Genomic DNA, 20,534 nt, shown 5'->3' with positions numbered 1-20,534 from the left:
CTAAAATTTTATTAAATATATTGGGATGACATTGGTTATAATAGGATTATATGCTTCAAGTGTACAATTCTATAATACATCGTCTATAAATTTATTGCTTTGTGTGTTCACCACCTAAAGTCAAATCACCCCATGACCATATATTTGACCCCCTTTACCCTCTTCCAGCTCCTTCCATCCCTTTTCCTTTCTGGTAACCACCATACTGTTGTTGTCTGTGTGTGTGAGTTTTTTTGTTTGTTTGTTTTATTTGCTAGTGTGTTGCTTTCTGTTTTATATTCCAAGGGGTTTCTATCTCTCAACTGACAAGCAGTTGAGAGGTAAGCAGTTTACACAGGTGCAGTGACTCCACAATGATACCAGGAACTCAGGTTCTTTTCCACAATCTTTAGTGAGACTCTCATCCTATAGTGATAATAAGGCTAACTGCCTATGTGTTTTAGAAAGGGAGTTAAGAATAGCACAAAAGATGAAATATGCGTGATAGACATGGAATTTTTTTCTCAGAAAATAATAGCTCTTCTGGAATCTCCATTAAATCATTCATTCTTAGATGCTAGAACTGGGACGTAGTGCCCTCCCTAGCTGCAAGGGAGTCTGAAGAGATGACTTTTGGGTTTTAAACTGGACACATTACTATCTCTAACAACATCAGATGATTTTTAAAATAAATACAAGTTCAAATCTATAGTAAGAAAGCACCAGTGTTTAACACAATCATCTCCTTGAGTTACATACACTTCTTCCCAAAGTAGACAAGCCCCAAGTCTCATCCAGTTTCTTAATCTTGTTCAGAGTCTGGCTTGCTGGGTTATGTGTAACCCTCTCTGCCTGGATAGGAAGAGAGCCCTCAGAGTCTCTTGATCTTTAAAACTAAAAGGCAAGTTATCTGCTCCCAACATACCCAATGTACAATGGTAGGAAAGAAATCAGACAATAATAACGAGTGTTCTTGGTTCCCGTGAGCCCGGCCCCGACTCCGAGGAAAAGGGCCCTGCACCTCGGGAGATAGCAGCCCACATGCCTGGGGATTATGGAGTGATGGGTGATGTTGGCTCTATTGATTACAGCTTTCATGAGGCCTGGAATGAAGCCACTAACGTTTACTTGAAATAAAAGGAAAATTATGAGGATATTCAGTGTGCCACCTACAGCAGAAACTTTGTCAGAGCCCAACTTTTATGACACAATGAGCAAAATTCATTTAAGACAGCAACTGGAAATGTATTCTATTTCAAGGATGTATGACGATCAACAGCCCCAAAACCAAGCTGACAGTGTGCAGCTCTCATTGGAATGAAATCTCAGAAAATGAACAACATAAATAATTGTTAAACAGTATTGTAGCAAGCTCCTAATTCCACCAAGTCATGAACAGCATCTTTAAAAAATCTTCTGTCTCCATAGATAATTTTTCTTGTGACCTTTATACAAAATTTTTGGTGTGTTTTCTTTTACTTTTTAAAATTGTATCTGTGAGTCATTTGTTACACAAATTAAAAATGTCTCAGAAGACCTGAAAATGGGAAGAGAGATTATTCCAGAGATGGTGATTTTACTTTGTGAACACCTTTGATTTCTTCAGGATGCAATCAGCCAGGAATGAAAACCCATCTTTGAAAGCGAGAATCTAAAACTTATGCCGCTTTGAGCTGAAATTTTTGCAAAATAAAAAATGAAAATCCAGTCATTGGTATAATTTCCTTTCAGAATGTATTCTGTGATAAATGTAATATGGATAAAAAAATAATGAGTGTTCTTATTGGGAAAAAGATTAATGGGAAATCATTAATAGTGAAGGCTCTAGGTTGTGTTTAATGTGACAGGACTTCATTTCGTTGTTTGGGAAAATCTCTCTCATTCACTATATATCAATGTCCTGTTTCTGATCTTCAGGCAAAATAGTTCTAGTTCTTCAGACAACATCTACAATAGGAATTAGAAAAAAATGCCTCGTTTGTCTTGGCTGCTGTAAATATCTTCCTGGAAGTTAAATTCAGAGGTCCAGGTTTAGCCATAAGAGTCAACATGTATAAAAGCAAACTTGGATTTTCTTTGGTTCTATCTAAAACTTAGTAAATTTTATGTGAAGGTAAAATTTTTCCTAAACTTTATCTTTTAGCATGAAGACTCATATCTGTATCCACTGACTTGTGAACTCTGCTTATCTCCCTAGCCTTGACTTGGAGAACAGTAGTTACCTTGAGGCAATCCAAAATCAGTTCCATCCAGAAAGCAGCCTCTTTGCCTGTCAACTTCCCTCTTAATGGAGGTGTTTGAGAGAGGCTGGAGGCCATAATCTAATGTTCTGCTAAGGCCCAGTACCTCATAGCAGTGCTTATAATGGTTTATGTTTAATGCACAAGAGTAAATTTTTTTCAAGGAGATAACCCTTTGTATTATGGGACTTTTGGTCAATTTATACTGCAAGCCATGGGCAGAAAGCATCTCCCTTATCAAAGCTATATTTTCTTCATATCTACTTGCAGGCTTGCTAACTCTAAATTCATCCTGCTCTTGAAAAATTTTGCTAAAATGGGGAAGAAGTAACCAACATATGCCAATGATCTAAATTTCCCCCTCACTATTCTTCAAGATTATATCTGGAGTCAACATGTGGTCCACATCCCATATACTACAAGGGACAACTTGATCAAAGGTTTTTTTTCCAGTACACAGCAAGGATCACCAACTTGTAATAACTAGGTGTTCATCACCCATAGCTTACACCATTCACTAGATTCTGTAACTGTCAGAACCCTCTAACATCAAATTATTTATTAGTTAAATTGCATATAGCTGCATATAACAGAAACTTGACAACAGTGATTTAACTAAATTGTTCCTCATGAGCTAAGAAAGCAAAATAGCACATCTATGATGCCATAAAAAAAATTAGTCTTCTTCTATTGTTCTGCTAAGCCATCATCAGCTAGTGGCTTTCATTCTTTTGATCAAAAGTTGGCTGTTTTTTAGAACTGAATCATAAGGAAGTTAGAGGGATATTGTTAACTTTATAATATGGCCACTTCCAAACAATGTTGGGGTTCTGTTAGGAAGAAGGGAGTTGGATTTATTATACAAATAGCAATGTTTGCCACTGAACCCAAAGCTGGCATAACACCATTGGTAAAGTTGTTAGAGACAGTTTATCTTGTGGGCTACAGCTAAGTCCTCTGGGGGCATTTGAGTTCAAGTAAAGTGTAGTGGGAAGAGATTGTCTGATCCCCTTTACTATATACTCTGGTAAAAGAAAATATAGAGTCATGAAGACATCAAGTTTATTCTCTTAACATTTTGACAATATGTTGCCAGTGTGATGCTGTATAACAATTCCATGGCATGAAACACCTATAATTTGCTTTCCTCCTGTATCGGTGGCTTGTCTGAAACGGATGATCTAGGTTAGGAGTAGCCAGTTTTAACTCCACATTATAAGGTCCATGTCAGTTCCACAAGCTTATAATCCTCCTTGTGTCAGTAGATGGGCTGATACCTATTCTTTCCAACAAAGAGGCAGAAACAAAAAAGAGCACACAGACCCATGCAAGCATATTTTAAACCTTTACCAGTATCACATCTGCTCAAGTTCTATTGACTAAACCAAGTCACATAGCTAAGCCCAAACTCACTCTGCTTCCATAGGTGGAGACTCCAAAGACACAGAGCAAAAGGCATAGGTACAGAGAAGGGTAAAGAATTGAGGCTAATCGAATCGATCACAAGCTGGTTCAGTCACAATATCTAACACAGTATTTATTTCTCATTTAAGGCAGGAGGACCAATTTGTATGTATTCTAGTATAATAGAAACATGTAAAAACAAAAAAGAGATAATTTTTAGACAAAAAGGTTTCTTTGTAAGGATGCATGATATCTTTCTTTACTTTTTTGCAAGAGGAGATGATGGTAATAGTTAATTTTACTTCAAGAAAGAAATTAATTTCCTTCAAGAAAGAAAAAATACTTTATGGCTTATATCAGGAAGCTTCAGACTAATAAAGAAATCTAATCAAGGAGCTCTAGTTATTTGTAAGTACTTCTGGCAAAGTGTGGTTTATATTTTTTAAAGCTAAATTTAAAAAACACACACGTATTTTTATTTATGTCATAGAGTGGTATTGCTGGAAGTGTTGGATGTGCCCATCTATTCCAAAATCCAACCAAGTCTAGGAATTATTTTCTACTTTCCTTCTAGATGAACAATCAACATATATGATACTTTCAGTGATGAGATGGCCACATCTTCAGAAGGCAGCTTATTCCATTGTCCCAAGAGTCTAGTGAGCAAAGTTAACTTAGCATTTTCCTCCCTTGCCCTTAATTCTAGAAAATTAGAAAAAGTTTTGCCTATTTTATTTCAAAACTGTACTAATTTATGAAAGCTGTCGTAACAAAGTACCACACACTTCATAGCTCAAAATAACACAAATGTATTATCTCGCAGTTCCGGAAGATACAAGTCTGAAATCAAGGTATCAGCAAGACCATGCTTCTTAGGAAGGCTTTAGCAAAAAACCTTCCTTACCGCTTCCTAGCTTCTGGTGGCTCCTGACCATTCTTGGCATTCCTTGGCTTATAGCTATGCCATTCCAATCCTGCCTCTGTTCTCACATGACCTCCCTCCCTGTGTGTGTCTGTGTATTCTCTTCTCTTCTTATAAGAACACAAGTCTTTGGATTTAGAGCCAATCTTAATCCAGTATAACCTCATCATTTTAAAAAAGATTTTTAGATTTTATTTTTAGAGAGAAAGGAAAGGAGAGGGAGAGAGAGAAAAAAAAATCAATGTGAGCAAAACATTGATTTGCTGCCTCCTGCACACCTCTGACTAAGGATCAAACCCATCACCCAGGCATGTGCCCTGGCTGGGAATCAAACTGGCAATCTTTTGGTGAATGGGATGATGCCCAACCAACTGAACTACACTGGCCAAAGCTAACCTCTTCTTAACTAATTACATTTGCAAAGATTATTTCCAAATAAAGTCACACTCTGAGGTTCCAGGTATATATGATTCAGTGGGAGGTCGGGGGGGGGGTGGTGGGAGAGCATTATGCAACCAATACAAAGACCATTTCAAATATTTAAAGAGTGACATTATGCTTTCACCTTGGTCGTCATTGTTTCTTTCTTTTAGCAGAATACCCTGAATAACTTCAAATCTCCTTAAATTATATTGTCCTAGAGTCTAGTGATGGCGAACCTTTTGAGTTCGGCGTGTCAGCATTTTGAAAAACCCTAACTTAACTCTGGTGCTGTGTCATATATAGAAACTTTTTGATATTTGCAACCATAGTAAAACAAAGTCTTATATTTTTGATATTTATTTTATATATTTAAATGCCATTTAACAAAGAAAAATCAACCAAAAAATTGAGTTCGCGTGTCACCTCTGACACGCATGTCATAGGTTTGCCATCACTGTCCTAGACCTTCACCATCTAGGTCAACTTTCTTCAGTTAAACTTAAAAACATCCGTAAACTGATACTGTGAACTACAAAAAGATAATTTTATTTATTTATCAAAACTACTAAAACAGCCTTTATACAAAGTATCTGTAAGCTTTCATACCAAGAAAATAGTATGTGCTTTTGTCCAACTAATAATTTAGCCTGGTGAGCAAAATACCTACCCCCTGGATCCTATACATGGTGATTCAAGATGGGAAATATATTACATCAGAAATCATCTGCACTGTCCTGATGCTGACTTTTACACTCCATTGGGTGCTTTTTAGATTGTATTTTACTACCGATGTCAAAGACCAATACTGGTCAAGACTTATTACCCACCAATGAGCTGTAAAGAGGCTGCTGAAAAGGGCATTGGAGGCTACTGAAAATATAGATCACACTCTGCGAGGGCAAGATCACTCCTGGCCCAGGACTTTATTAACATTAGAGCTTCACTACTGCCCTTTCAGCTCTGCTTCAGAGCCTCCCATGGAAACCCAGGCTTTGGTGTGCCAAGGATTGTGGAATGATGAGCATATTGTGAATATGCCTGATCCTGCCTAAAACACCAGAGCAGGGACCACATCTCAATTAATTCACTCCAAAGGTTTTACAACTTCCTGTAAACACTGGGAACATTAACCAATTACAGTATTTCTTTAGTGTTACTATATCTTAAATAGCTATTATCCTTGAATTGGCAATCTTATGGTGGGTGAAAAACTGTAAGATGGTAAATAAGAGGTGGAATATGCAGCTTGTTAGATGGATGCTCATCCTCTGGAGATATACAGACTTGGATTCAAATCCTGGATCTGATATTTACCGGTTAAAATGACTGTGGTCAATTTGCTAATCTCTTTTGAGCCTCAAATTCTTCATCTGGAAAAGAAAAATAATAATAAATATATGTCTTTTATTATGCTGTTGTAAAGACTAAATGAGCAAATGCATGCAAAATACTTAGAAGAATGTTTGGTAGTCAGTATTGCTTGCTCTTATTACAACAGTGTGAAGCAGCCTGGAAAAGAAAGAATAGAGCTGAAGGACACACACTGCCTCATTGGGACAGTTACTGTGATGCTCCGTTATCCCAGCAAGGGTGGTGTCGGCAGAGGATATACATGAAGAGCAGGGATACAGAACAGAGAGGCCAGGTAGCCAGACATAGACATGCACTTACAAGATCAATTCATTAGCTTGTTTTTCAATTACAGTTGGCATTCGATATTATTGTATATTAGTTCCAGTTGAATAAGATTAATTGATAGTTGACAAAGGTTCTCAAGCAATGCTATTGTAAAAGAATAGTCTTTTTAGTAAGTGGTGCTGGACAATTAGACATTCATAAGCAAAAAACATAGGCAAAAAATAAGACAAAACAAAAATTCAACAAGTATCTTATATCACATACAAAAATTAACTTGAAATGTATCATGTAACTAAATAAAAGTGCTAAAATCATGAAAATTAAAAAGATATTACTGGAAAACAGTATTTGCTACCTTGAGTTACATAAAGTTTCTTAAGACAAAAATGCACAGCTGTTGTTTTTAAATTGGTAGATTAGACTTTTATCACATTGTAAACTGTGTCTTTTTAAAAAAGACTGTTAAATAAAATTACAAGTCACATACTAGGAAAAAATATTTATAAAACACACATCTGATAAAGAATTTGTATCTAAAACATGTAAAGAACTCATAACTTAATAATAAGAGAAGCAATTTAATTTTTAAATAGTGGGAAATATTTGAAAATATATTTCACCAAAAAATACATCTGGGTGGCAAATAAGCACCTGTAAAAATAGTTAACACAATTTATCACTAGGGAAATGTACATTAAAACCATAAGGAGCTACCACTGCATTCCCCCTAGAATTCCTAAAATTTATAAGATTGAAAATGCCAAGTGCTGGTAAGGATGTAAAGCAACTAACTCTGACACTCATACATTACTGGGAATGTAAAATGGTAAGGATGTAAAGCAACTAACTCTGACACTCATACATTACTGGGAATGTAAAATGGTACAGCCACTTTGGGAAAACTTTTGGCAGTGTTTTAATTTAAACACACACTTACCATATAACGCAGTAGTCCATTCCTATGTATTTCCCAATAAAAATTAAAATATGTCTACACAAAGACTTGTACATGAATGTTCATTGTTGCTTTATTCATAATCACTAAATGTTCATCAATGTGGGAGTAAAGGACTGCGGTAAATTCATATAATGGATTAATACTCAGCAATAAAAACAACAACAACAAATTACTAATACATGCAATAACATGGGTGGATCTCAATAGCATTATGCCAAGTGCAAGAACCCAGATGCAGATACTACATACTATATGATTTTATTTTATAACATTCTAGAAAAGGAAAATCTATAGAGACATATAGGAACATGGGTGATGTTTGCAAAGTAATATAAACATTCTATATCTTGATTGTGATGTTGGATACATAGCTACATGTATTTGTCCACACTTAAAAAGTAGTAAATTTTATTGCATGTAAAGTATATTTCAAAAAAATAGTTCATTATAATAATACAAAAGATATTACAAGGCAATGTTTGATTTATCATCAAAGGAGATATAAAATTAAAGATTACATAGTGATTAGAATATTGAAATACATCTTGTTTCATGATCTTATTTTAAAGAAGTGGACAAACAATTCAGAAAGTAGAACTAATTACGTATTAGTTACACACAAATTGACCTTTATTGTCTGGGAGGGCTCTTAAACCTAATGTGGCTGCTTTGGAATTGCAGTGCCAACCCCCCTTGAATTAAATGAAGTGCACAGCCTTCCAATCACTGCCCCATGCGATGATCAATGTGTTTTAGATAACTGAATGGAAAGGAAATGTGGAGAAGATATGTAAACAAGGAATTGGTAAGAGGAATTCTTACTGAATCCCAGAAGACTCCCTCTACGCAGTAATTTTCGGTGCTACTGTACTGGAGGACAACATGTCAATAATACAAACCGGAATGGCTGGGGCAAACAGCAGAATGGATATATTATGTGAAAAATAAATACCCTTGAGAGGGGAGCAGGGTGTGGTTAAAAAGCACAGATGGCATCAGAAAAATGTGACTTTGAAGATAAAGGAGTGGACCTTTGTCTTGTTCTGAATCAACTCGGAGGTATTTTTGTCAACGTGGTCCTCAGATTCTCTCAAGCCATCTGAACTCTCTCATTTGATTGACCTAAGGAGCCATTTGATTATTTTCTTGATTAGAACCATGAGATAAATTATTTGAGACATGAGAGTACTTATTGAATTCCCTCAGATTGGTTGACTGGATAAAGTGGACATCAAAGACTGAATTCTATACCAGACTCTGCCAGTATAGAATTTCCTCAGTGGTAAAAAATTAAAATAAAATAAGAAAGGAAAAGAAAATCTGGGGTGTGCAGGTGACGCTAAGACAGAGAATGACTGACTGGTTATTTGGGTGATGGAGTCTTATTTAAATGGTGAATTAGAATGATGATTATGGGCTGTGCCTCTCTACCTAAGTCCTTACAATCTATTCTTGCAGAGAAAAATAAGTGATATCTCAGAGAGTTCATATTTGAATTTTCTCCAGTTTAGTTCCAATAAGGAATAATTCTAAATATTCCATCAAGTATTAATGTGTGTGTCCAGGTAACTCTCCAATGAGCACTGAGGTTAAAAGGCAATGGATGTACAAAAGGAGAAAATAAGGTCATATAACTAAAGATCAATAGGAGACTGGTTTGATCTATAAATACAGTGTCCAAGGGGTAATCTCAAATTGAGCATATAAGGTTAAAGACAACCAAATGTCACATTCATAGCAGAAAAAGATCAAAGAAATCAGAGAGGAGCTCTGTGGGGCCTTTGCTGTAATGCCAATGTATGGCATAGACAAAAGTGAACTGCTCACTTCCCCAGTGGCTTTTGTCCTCTGTCAAAGGAAAAAGGAAGATAGAATGGAGATCCATAGAAGAATAGAATTTCAAGCTGGTGGAGAAAGGTTCTTTTATCTGGCAGGCACACTCCTTTAACAGTATGGAAAACAGCATTCTCACCATTGCAGCTGAAGGGCAAAATGAGAATCGAAGGCCAAAAGGAATGCTGAATGCAGGGAGAAACCACCTGAATGGGGAAGCTATGCTGAGAACAGATGAAGAGTCACCTCCAGTTGTTTGTATTGTACTTCACAGAGTGTGGCCATGTAGGAAGCTCATATCGAAATTTTAAATGTATTTAAAAGGAGGCAACCAAGGAATTCAAATAAAGCCCAATTCTACATTAAAGACAAGCATAGTAGTTATCTCTCTAATTTCAATAATAACAATTATAATGATTTTCATAAAAAGTGATGGAAAACTTCCCCACAGTAACTGATCCTATGACATGACCTTTAGACACATACATTTATCCATAAAATCCACCCGGATAACAATAATATAAGCCTTAAATTGGAACCTGAAGCACATAATGACAAATGCAAAGAAAGGAGCAACCTGGAGATCATTGTGGGTTCCAGAAGAAAGAGGACCACAGAGCTGAGAGGTGCCTGCACTCTCCAGGTGAGACTTTCCAACAGAGCGGCCAGGGACTGTCACTGGCACAAAATGCAACAACGGCTGTGGGGGAATGATGTGCAAAGATCAGACCTGTCCATATAGAACATAATATGTTTAAATTATTTCCCTGAATTAATTATAGTCTGTCAATTATATTTGGTATTGGCAATGTGGAATGTTCTAACTGTTCACTCAATATTTTGTGATTTTGATCAATTTGGATCAGTTTATTGACCCATTAAAATTTGAGCTAAAAAAAGGAAAAGAAAAAAGTTTTATCTTGTTTATCATATGCTGGCAGTCCCTGAAACCTAGATGACTTAGCAGGGTAAAGAAGCTGCATGAACTTAGCATAGAATACCTGCCAGCTTTTTCTAATACTGAAAAACCATGCCCCTCTATATTCATATTATTACAAAACCATTCACCATCTGTCTTGGTCTCTTTTGGTTACACATAATAAGGCAACCCTAGTACACTGCTGGTGGGAATGTAGTCTGGTGCAGCCACTCTAGGAAAATATATGGTGTTTCCGCAAAAAATTAAAAATGGAACTGCCATTTGACCCAGTGATCCCACTTCTGGGAATATATCCAAGAATCCTGAAACACCATTCAGAAAGAATATAGGCACCCCTATGTTTACAGTAGTGCTATTTACACTGGCTAAGATCAGGAAACAGTCCAAGTGCACAGTAGTAGATGAGCAGATAATAAAGTTGTGGTACATTTACACAGTGAAATATTATGCAGCTGTAAAAATGAAGGCTCTCTTAGCTTTTGAGAGAGCATAGAGGGACCTGGAGAGAATTATGTTAAGTGAAAGAAGCCAGTCAGAGAAAGACAAGTATCACATGATCTCACTTATATGTGAAATCTAATGAACAAAATAAACTGATGAACACAATAGGCCCAGAGACATGGAATCATGGAACAGAACCCCAGATCTCAGAGGGAAGGGGAAAGGGGGGATGGGAAGAGGTTAACCAAAGAACTTATATGTATATATGCATAGCCCATGGACACAGACAATAGTGCTGTGAAGGCCTGGGGTAGGGTGGAAGCCAAGTGGAGGGGTCAAAGGGAGATAATGAGGGACACTTGTAATACTCTCAACAATAAAAACAAAACAAAACACCTGAGTTGGATAAAGAAGAAAAACAAATAACAACAACAAAAACAAGTAAGGGAAAGTGAAATATACATGATTCATTTCCTCTTTTTACAGATTGACCTTCTGTGTAACATGGCCCACCCATAATTCCCAAATTTGCATCATCTCAATTCAAAGTCAGTATATAATAAACTGAAATCACATACACATTTCCAAAATCTGAAATGAGAGAATTTAATTGTCCCACTTTAGATCCAGCATTATACCCTGGACCAAACAACTGTGGCTAAACAGGGATTTATAAAACATGATTAGGGCTGTTGTAGGATAATGAGAAGAGGCAACTTCCGGTGGGTGGATGGATATAATTCTCCCCCAAAAAGAGACTTCATGTTTTGGGGAACGTAGCAAAATTCCCAGTACATCAGTGCGTCACAAGCTTTAATCGATCTATGATTCACCTTGGGGCCTTCTTGTACTGATTTGGATTTAGTAGTTGGTGTGGGATCTGAATTTTCATTTCTACTAGATCCCAAATGATGTTGATACTGCTGATCTGCAGGTTTGTTTGCCATTCAACCAAAATTGCTTGCTTTCCTGTTTAGCATACCTCAGTGGTTATTATCCTGGGGCAGCCACGATGGTGCACCACTCAGATTCCTCTTCAAAATCAAACATGTCATGAGAAGCTCAGCTAGCTGGTAGCCTCTTCCTGTGGGTGCCTCGGGGTCTGCCTCACCTTTCAAACTAAGGCAACACACTGCCTGGACAACTCCCGAACAATGAGTGAGCATAGGGGTGTGGAGGGGGGGATAAGCATGGCTTGTCATTTATGACCAGCATGGGACCCCTGCACTAGACAAGGGGGTTTGGATGATGAAGTGCATAGGAGTCAGCCTCCTGGGGCAAGAAGCAGGAGAGAGAAACATACAATTCATCTGGGAGTTGAAATGGAGAATAATCAGCCAGCAAGGTAAATGGTGAGCTTCAGGTATGAACAGGACAAGCAGTAACAGAAAAGTGAAGCAAAGGTTGTGGGAAAGAATGACCTTCCTTCCTGCAGAAAGAAAGAAGCAAAACATGAGCTTGATGTCTGTCTTTAAATATTTGAAGATTGTCTCAGGAAGGATGGTTTTAAGCCTTCTGTGCTGCTTAAATAATAAGACTATATTTCAAATGGGGAACATGTTCCATTTCAATACATATTTTACAATGAAGCTGCCATACTATTATATGATTTATGAGAGAGGAAATTTTTTCATTGCCTAAAGGATTCATGCAGGAACTGTTGGAATGGGAACCAGATCGATGGCATGATCACATTAATTATAGTTGCCTGGCAGCAGAGGTCAGACAAGCCTTAAGGAAGCATATAGACTACTGGCAAAGGTCCAACGTCCTGGCATTAGGAAGAGTTTGGTCAGCCATTATTTCCAAGGTCTGGCTATTTTGAGTGCCAGACATCCTGACAAGTGCTGGTTGCAAAAATTCTCCTTAACAAAACTTTAGTCAATTTCCTCTAAGCTCCCTTCTCAACTAGGCTTCCATTTCTGAATTTCTGTGACTATCTTTGCATCATCCAATTTTAGCAAATTCTGCTAAGTCAGTTTTGCAAGAATCTCCACCCTCTATATGTGATCATCCTTAATATCTGATCAAATTCCTCACCCCTGCCCCCACCTTGCCCCAGGTGACAGAAGGAAGATAGATCAATCCTGGGACACTCTTAGATCACATGTCTAGACACCTTCAAAGTGCAAGATTCTATAAATTAGAGAACGTGAATTTGAAGTTCTTTTTCATTATCAGTAGCCTAATGATTTTAGAATTAAGTTGACTCCAGAAATTCCAAAGTTTCTAAAGACCATAGGATAAGACAATTTGTGCTGAGAACACCAGTGATTAAGAAAGCTCTTACAGCCCTAACCGGTTTGGCTCAGTGGATAGAGTGTCGGCCTGCGGACTGAAGGGTCCCAGGTTCCATTCCGGTCAAGGGCATGTACCTTGGTTGCGGGCACATCCCCAATAGGGGGTGTGCAGGAGGCAGCTGATGGATGTTTCTGTCTCATCGATGTTTCTAACTCTCTATCCCTCTCTCTTCCTCTCTGTAAAAAATCAATAAAATATATATATTTTTTTTAAAAAAAGAAAGCTCTTACAAATTGAGAATACTAAAGAGAGAAACTTGGAAACATTTTTCCCCCTGTGTTTAGTAACATTTAAAGAACACGTTTTTATATAAAATTTCTTCTAGTTTGCATTTTATGTTACTTATGGAAAAAGTAAAATAAGTGTATTTAATAATTGCAAATCAGCTCTGAATATTACAAAGGAAGTGAAAACTTGCTATATGACTCACTTGCCCATCATACCCAAAATGGATGGGAGAGAATATGGCATCCTTAGGGTTTGCTTTGCACAAAGACTATCCTATGTGATTTGAGGTAAGGAAATAAGCAATTGTGTGAATAATGGATGAATTAATCTTTATTTTAATTCATTTATTATAAATAATGTAAATATCATTTGTTAAGCTTTTACTAGATACCAGTACCTCTGCCAAGCATTTTTATGAATTAGATCTTATTGAATCCTTATACCCATTGGTAGGCTGGCAAACCAGTTCACTAAATTCCTGAATTTTGGACAGTAGTTTCTCAGGAGTTACCACAATCTTGCTCCAGAAGGACACTACTTAAGATACTGTATGAGTGAAAGTACTATGCAATAAACTGCTGTGACAAAGAGAACTAAAATGTACAGTTGTCCAAATAAGTGTTTATTTTTCTCTCACATAACAGTCTTGGAGGGATAGAGGTCTCTGCTTCTCAAAGTTATCCTCTACCCTGGGCTGGAGGCTTGGCTCTGCCATCCTCAACAACATCCCCAACTGGAATTCTAACAAGAGGCTTTGTAGGTAACAGAAGGCAGAGAGGGAAGGATGATCAAATAAATCACTTTTAAGATCATCAGAGCAGCCCATAGCCTTTTTTCCACTTTCATCGTAGTCATCTGTGCCACACAGCCCTACACAGAATGCCCATGAGGCAGTGGAGTCTGGGTGAAGAGTACAGGCCACACGCTGAACCCCAGTTAACTGATTCTAAGGTGAATGGTCTCAGTTTTCTTGTCTGTAAAATAAAGACAATGATAATATCTACCACAGTTCTTTTTTAAGGAATAAACAAGTTAATACACATTGTGACCTTGGAATAATTCATGGCACATTATAAATATTTGATTCAAGATAGCTATTAATATTCTTATTTAGTAGACACAGGAACTGAGAACATTACAAAGATGATAATGAGTGTTCTCACTCCCACCTAATTTAAGAAGTTTTTAATGAATACAATCCCAGTTTTGCTTCAGTATCCCAGTTGTCTTAGGCTATAAACAAAAGGACTTTCAAGGGAAGAATCATAATCAGATACAGTGAAGGCCAGGAGAGGTATATTCTTATTTGCAATCCTGAATACTTTTCAGGGTAAAATTTAAATGATAGTCAAAACCTGTGGAAATGAAATTATCTGTTATGTGATTTCAGCTAAATTCCATGTCAAATAATCCAACCATAAACCTTTATACCACCCTGCAGGGGCAACCTTGACAATAGAAAGGTATGGCTAGTGGACAGATTGACACAGTTTTCTGAAAAGTTATTCAAATACAGTATCTCAAATTTCTTATTATCTGGGTTTCTAGGATTTTGTTCCCTTTGGAAAATATGAATAACTGAAACTTAGTTGAACATACATAAAAAGTAATTTTAAGAATTAGTGGCCAGACCTAGCCAGTTTGGGTCAATGGATAGAGGGTTGGCCTGTGGACTGGAGGGTCCTGGGCTCAATCCCCAGGAGGAAGCAGCCTATCAATGATTCTCTCTCATCATTGATGTTTCTATCTCTCTCTCCTTCTCCCTTCCTCTCTGAAATTAATAAAAAATATATATTAAAAAAAGAATTAATGACCAATCGGATATTCCAGATCATGGCAGAATAGGTGGATTTTACACTCACCTGCTAGGTCCAAACTGGAATTGCAACTAAATTACAGAACAACTAAAGTGAATAACCAACTGGAAACTAGCTGAACCAGTCTTATAAGCAAGGATTTACAGAAGAAGCCGCATCTAGACCGGTAAGAAGGGCAGAAACATGAATAAGGCTGGCCTGGCACCCATGTGTGGTGGTTGAGAATCCAGAGGGATATTTTAGCTGCAAAGGGTTTCCTCAAGGAGTGTGGGGTCTCAATCCCACACTGGGCTTCAAACACCAGAGTGCCAGAGCTGGAAGAGGAGCCCATATAACACCTGGCTGTGAAAATCATCAGGGGTTCTGTCTACTAGGGAGATACTGGAGTCTTCTAGAGACACCAGCACCCTCTTAAGGGGCCAACACACAAAATCTTGTTCATGGCCACTCACTCCATGGAGCAGATTGGAGTCATGTGAGGACACATTGAGTTGCATGGGTCCATGGAGAGAGCTGAAGGGACAGCTGCCAGGGACCTTTGTGTTTAGGCCCTCTCTCACACTGCCCACAGATGCTATGTCCCTGGGTCTAGCACACCTTCATACTGAATCAGCCTAAGGAAGGCACTTGTCCCAAACTCCTGACTCCCTGTCATCCTGCCCTGCCCTGCTCACTCCCTGCAGAGGAGTCAGCTACCTGGACCTGTGGTGTAGACTTTCTTGAACTGTGCTTTAGGGTAAACTTGGGGGTTATCAGAGGGGCAGTTGTGTAGCTCTGGGGTGGGGATCATTTCCTCACCCCCCTTCCCATATGCCTGATTGGCACTGCCCCACTTGAGAGATCTACTAGCCACACCCTGTCAACTCCCAGTGGTTCTTGCCAAACTGGAGCCCTTCAGAAGAGTCAATCAGCTGTGGTGAACCTGGGCACAACTGGCACTATCATTCCCATGCAGAGCCCTCTCTTCACATGGCCAAATTGTGGTCTGTTGAAATAGATTCATAGATACAGAGAACAGACTGATAGTTGCCAGAGGGGATGGGGTTTGGAGACTGGGTAGAAAAGGTGAAGGGAATAAGAAGTACAAATTTGTAGTTACAAAATAGTCACAGGGATGTAAAATACTGCATGGGAATTTAGTCAATAATATTGTAATAACTATGTATGGTGCCAGATAGGTACTGGAAATACTGGGAAAATACTTTTTAAAGTATATGATTGTCTAATCACTATGCTACACACCTAAAAATAATACAGACTAATTGAAATTTTTATTTAAAATTTTAATTCAAATGATGACATGTATCTTCTCCCAAGTGGATTCCCCACAGTCTAGTGTTTAAGATCAGTTTCTTGTGATCCATTCATTTTCCTGATTTGGCAGGTACACTTACCTGCTACAATTATGGAACACTGTCAATCAAAATATACATTCAGTAGAAAAGCACTCTAATTTTTTGCTGATGAATTCTACATTTTTTTCCCTTGGACTGTCTTGCTTTGTTTCACAGTATTACTGATTCCATCAAAAGTCTTAATAGAAATAATAAAAAAAAAATGAAATAGAGAGACATCTGAGCTTTCTCTGAAACATTGGCCCCAAATTCTCCCGTCATGGAACTAAGAACAGAGCTGATAGGATATTCTAGTGCCCCAAATAAATGCAGATCACTCTACTCCTCTCTTTGTGTGCATGAATTTTGTTTTTCATATCAGAGTTATTTGGGTAGCGATGACCCTGGACTGAGAAGTGAGAACAAATTGGAAGGTGTTTTGCCCTGAAGTTATGATGAGCTAGCACAGATACAGGGAGAACCTATATCATAGGAGGAGAGTCATGCTGGGAGGCAGCCCACCAATTCTCTTCTGGATGGTTATGTGGTTTAGAAATGAGAGATTTAGAATTGAGGTAAAAAACGAAACAAAATGGTTAGTAATCATGAAGTGGGAGGAGAATGGATCAGGTCCCATTGACAGGGCTGTTGACAGAGACGGAGCTCAGATCTGTTTTTATTAGGTGCCTGGATTGTGTCCCAAGGGTGCTGGGGGCTTTGGGTTGGGAAGAAGTCCTGTCTCCAGTAACAAAGCCCCTTCTTCAAATCTGGGTCTGAGAAGGAACCACTTTCCTGCTCTGGATCAGATGACCAATCAGTTTCACATTCTACCCACATTTCCCACGTATCAGCGCATGCACGTGTCTGCCCAGCTACCTTATATTCCCCTCTGCGGCTGCTGTGGCTCCACCACGTTGCACTTTTACACTATGGCAAACTTTATCTGTCCACTCCCTACTCACTTAGCTCTTGAAGCCTGTCATGTCGATACCAGCTAACTCTCAAGCAACCAAGTTAAGTGAAATATTTGTCTGGAGTATCTATTGTTTTTGATTAGGGCACCCTTACATGCTCAGCAGTTTGGCACTAAGAATTAGGCCATGTGCTACTTGTGTCATATGTGCTGTTGGTGACCAACAGCTTCTGGTATATTATTCTTCCAGCATTTCTCCGTATATTTTAATGCACATGAATCACACCATATCTATAATTTTTACATATTTTTTTCTGAATGTAGTCTTCACAGTTATTATTTTTAGCAGATAAAAAACAGTGCACATACTGCAAAGTGTCCATCCACCGGCTCCCACAAGTGTCAACATTCCACTGCTCTGTTATTAATTGTTGAAGATATATGTTGTTTTTATGTCTTAAAGCTATGGATATGTTGTGAAGAGCGATGCTCAAAGTATATTATCTATTTAGATCTCTTCTCTTTGGCACAAATACCTGGAAGCAAATACCTGAGGGTAGCCCATCCCATCTCTATGTACTCTACATGAGGGGAGGGGTAAACCAGGGGCCCTTGGGCCTGTTTCCATTCATGCTTTGCCACTAAGGACAAGCCTTACTCTTTGGGCACTTTGCGGATGAGGACTGACCCGAAGTGAGCTCCAGGGCTCAGGGATAGGTCTGCTTTACACCACCGGCAGCTCTTTGAGGGCCACCTAATGAATGTCACAGAGGCGGCTGCCGTGATTGCAGAGACACGTGAGGACCATGGATCAGATCACGGTCCAAGTTGCAAATAGGTCTTCGTGCATTTTAACCAAAGAACAGTTTGAATGCTGAAGGTGTGTTGTTTTTTTTCTTCCTCCCCCAAGTCTTTCTTGACAACAAAACAAATGATGAACTGAAATCAAACACGACACTCTACCTGCAGGACCCAACGCTGACAGATGGAGCTGTGTTTAAATAGCTTCGTGTTGCCAGTTCCAATAAAAGAAAAGTACACAAAAGCCCAAGTCTGATGGGAGAAGAGAAAGTGCTCAGAATGTGAAAGCGAGTCAGGTAATCACACCGGTGATGAGTCACCTGACCCGTCAGCACATGGCCATGTCGCCGCTGAGGTCGACTGGAAGAGACAGAGCGGTGGCCGGTGTCCAATGCCACACGGAGGGCCAACAGTCTGAGGGAGCTCAGGGCTTTATGGAGCGGAGATGGGGCACGAGGGAAACCTGCCAGGTTTCTGATCTGCGTTGGGCTGGTGGGCGAGCAGCAGCTGCTTTTGTTATCTAAGAACCAGGCATGCTGGGGCTGTGGGACTGCTCTCAGCTAAATAATTTTTAGGCTTTGTCAAATAAAGGCACTCAGATGACATCCTGGTGGATGAGGCCTCAGAAGGCTCCGAAAAGAAAAACAACCTTTACCTTAAATTTGTGAATTTCGTTCCAGTGGGGATGCAGTCATGTATCAAGTTGAAAGACCTAAGAAATACTTTGTGGAAAGAAAAGCACCTTTTGTTCGCTCCCTGATTTGAATTGGTTCCAGCACCATCTGGAGAGAATGCTAAATCTGGTGTCTGCGATCCTCCACCGTCTGTGCCTTCCTAACCCTCATCTTCCAGGAACGGGTCGGATCTATCCACAGAACTCACGCCTTCACGCGGGCTTGGCGAGATACTAGTGTACTGTACTGGGGGAGTCAATGGTTTGGAATTGGCTCCCTCCCCATGTCCCCCAGTGGTACTGTGGACTCAGCCTGTAGCACTGGCACAATCTTCAAAACCCATTGACACCAGCATTTATTGGTGAATATTCTTGCTAAGGTCTGTGGGAATCACTAAGGTTGCAAAGATTAATGTGTCACTAAAATGAAGGAGTTCATAGGAGGTTCAGGAAATAGACTATAAATACATTATTATAAAAGAACTAGGGGCCTGGTGCACAAAATTCGTGCATGGGGGGAGGGGTGTCCCTCAGCCCGGCCTGCACCCTCTCGCAATTCAGGACCACTGGCTCTTAACTGCTACGTTGCCTGCCTTCCTGATCACCTCTAACCACTCTGCTTGCCTGTCTGATCACCCCTAACCACTCTGCCTGCTTGCCTCATTGCCCCTAACCACTCTGTATGCCTGCCTCATTGCCCCTAACCACTCACCTGCCTGCCTGATCACCCCTAACTGCTTGCCTGCCTGCCTAATCATCCCTAACCACTCTGCCCGCCTGCCTGATTGCCCCTAACCACCTCTACCTCAGCCTCCGCCACCGAGGCTTTGTCCGGAAGGACATCAGAATGACGTCTGAAAGGTCGTTAGGCTGTCCAGTCTAATTAGAATGTTATGCTTTTATTATTATAGATGTGCAGGAAGGAGGGCAAGTCGTGTGGTCACCAGGAGGGTTCTGAGAACAGAATGACTCGGGATTTTTGGTGAGCTCTGCACAGGAGGTCCTGGGGGTGTCACTGACTGGTCTTTAGGAGAAAGGACATCAACAAATAGATATTATTCATGGAGCACCCGAAATGTACCAGGGATTAAACCAGACAATTTATTAATTCAACTAAGTTAACAGGACACCACCATGCATTAGATATTATGTCTCAATGTACAGATAAGGTAACTGAGGGAGGTTCTGAGCTAAAGCACATACAACCATAAAGGGTCAGAGCACAGACGTAAATGTAATTTTTCTAATTTAAAACCCATGCTCCATGCTCAAGGCTACACTGCTTCAGAACAAAGGAAAGTGACAGAGATGTGTACCCAGGCGGGGAGGTGGAGTTACTGCCACCAACTTTTCCCATCCGTTTCTTTATCTCTTTTCTCCAGGCCATACTCAGTATCCTGACATTTTTCTCTGCCTTGATTATGGCTCACTAATTCCATTTCTTTCTTCTACTCCTTCAAAACACACATTGTCTCATCTATTACCTTGCAGTTAACCTTGAGACCAAAATGGATAATAATGGTCTTTGATTGGAGTCCGGATGGCTGTCCACTAGTCACATGCCCTTATTAGATGCCTCACTTTCCACACGTGTTTGGCAGTCCAACACTAACCCAGCTGACTCCCGAGGCACTGGATTTCATTCCTAACTGTATGAAAGAGTTCAGTGTCCCTGTGAATCTCCTGGGG

At 39.3% G+C, this 20,534-nt stretch overlaps 1 pseudogene across 1 annotated transcript; it reads left to right on the top strand.

Annotated features, from left to right (window-relative positions):
* Nucleotides 1–1,020: 1,020 nt before the first annotated feature.
* On the top strand, nt 1,021–1,300 carry LOC308522104 (small integral membrane protein 19-like; annotated as a pseudogene). The gene has a single exon. The product of its transcript is annotated as a small integral membrane protein 19-like (transcript).
* The last annotated feature ends 19,234 nt before the right edge of the window (nt 1,301–20,534 follow it).

Source organism: Myotis nattereri (genome assembly GCF_964212035.1).
Source record: "Myotis nattereri genome assembly, chromosome: 7".
In the NCBI taxonomy this organism is placed as follows: Eukaryota; Metazoa; Chordata; class Mammalia; order Chiroptera; family Vespertilionidae; genus Myotis; species Myotis nattereri.
This window is presented reverse-complemented; position numbering and strand designations above follow the sequence as displayed.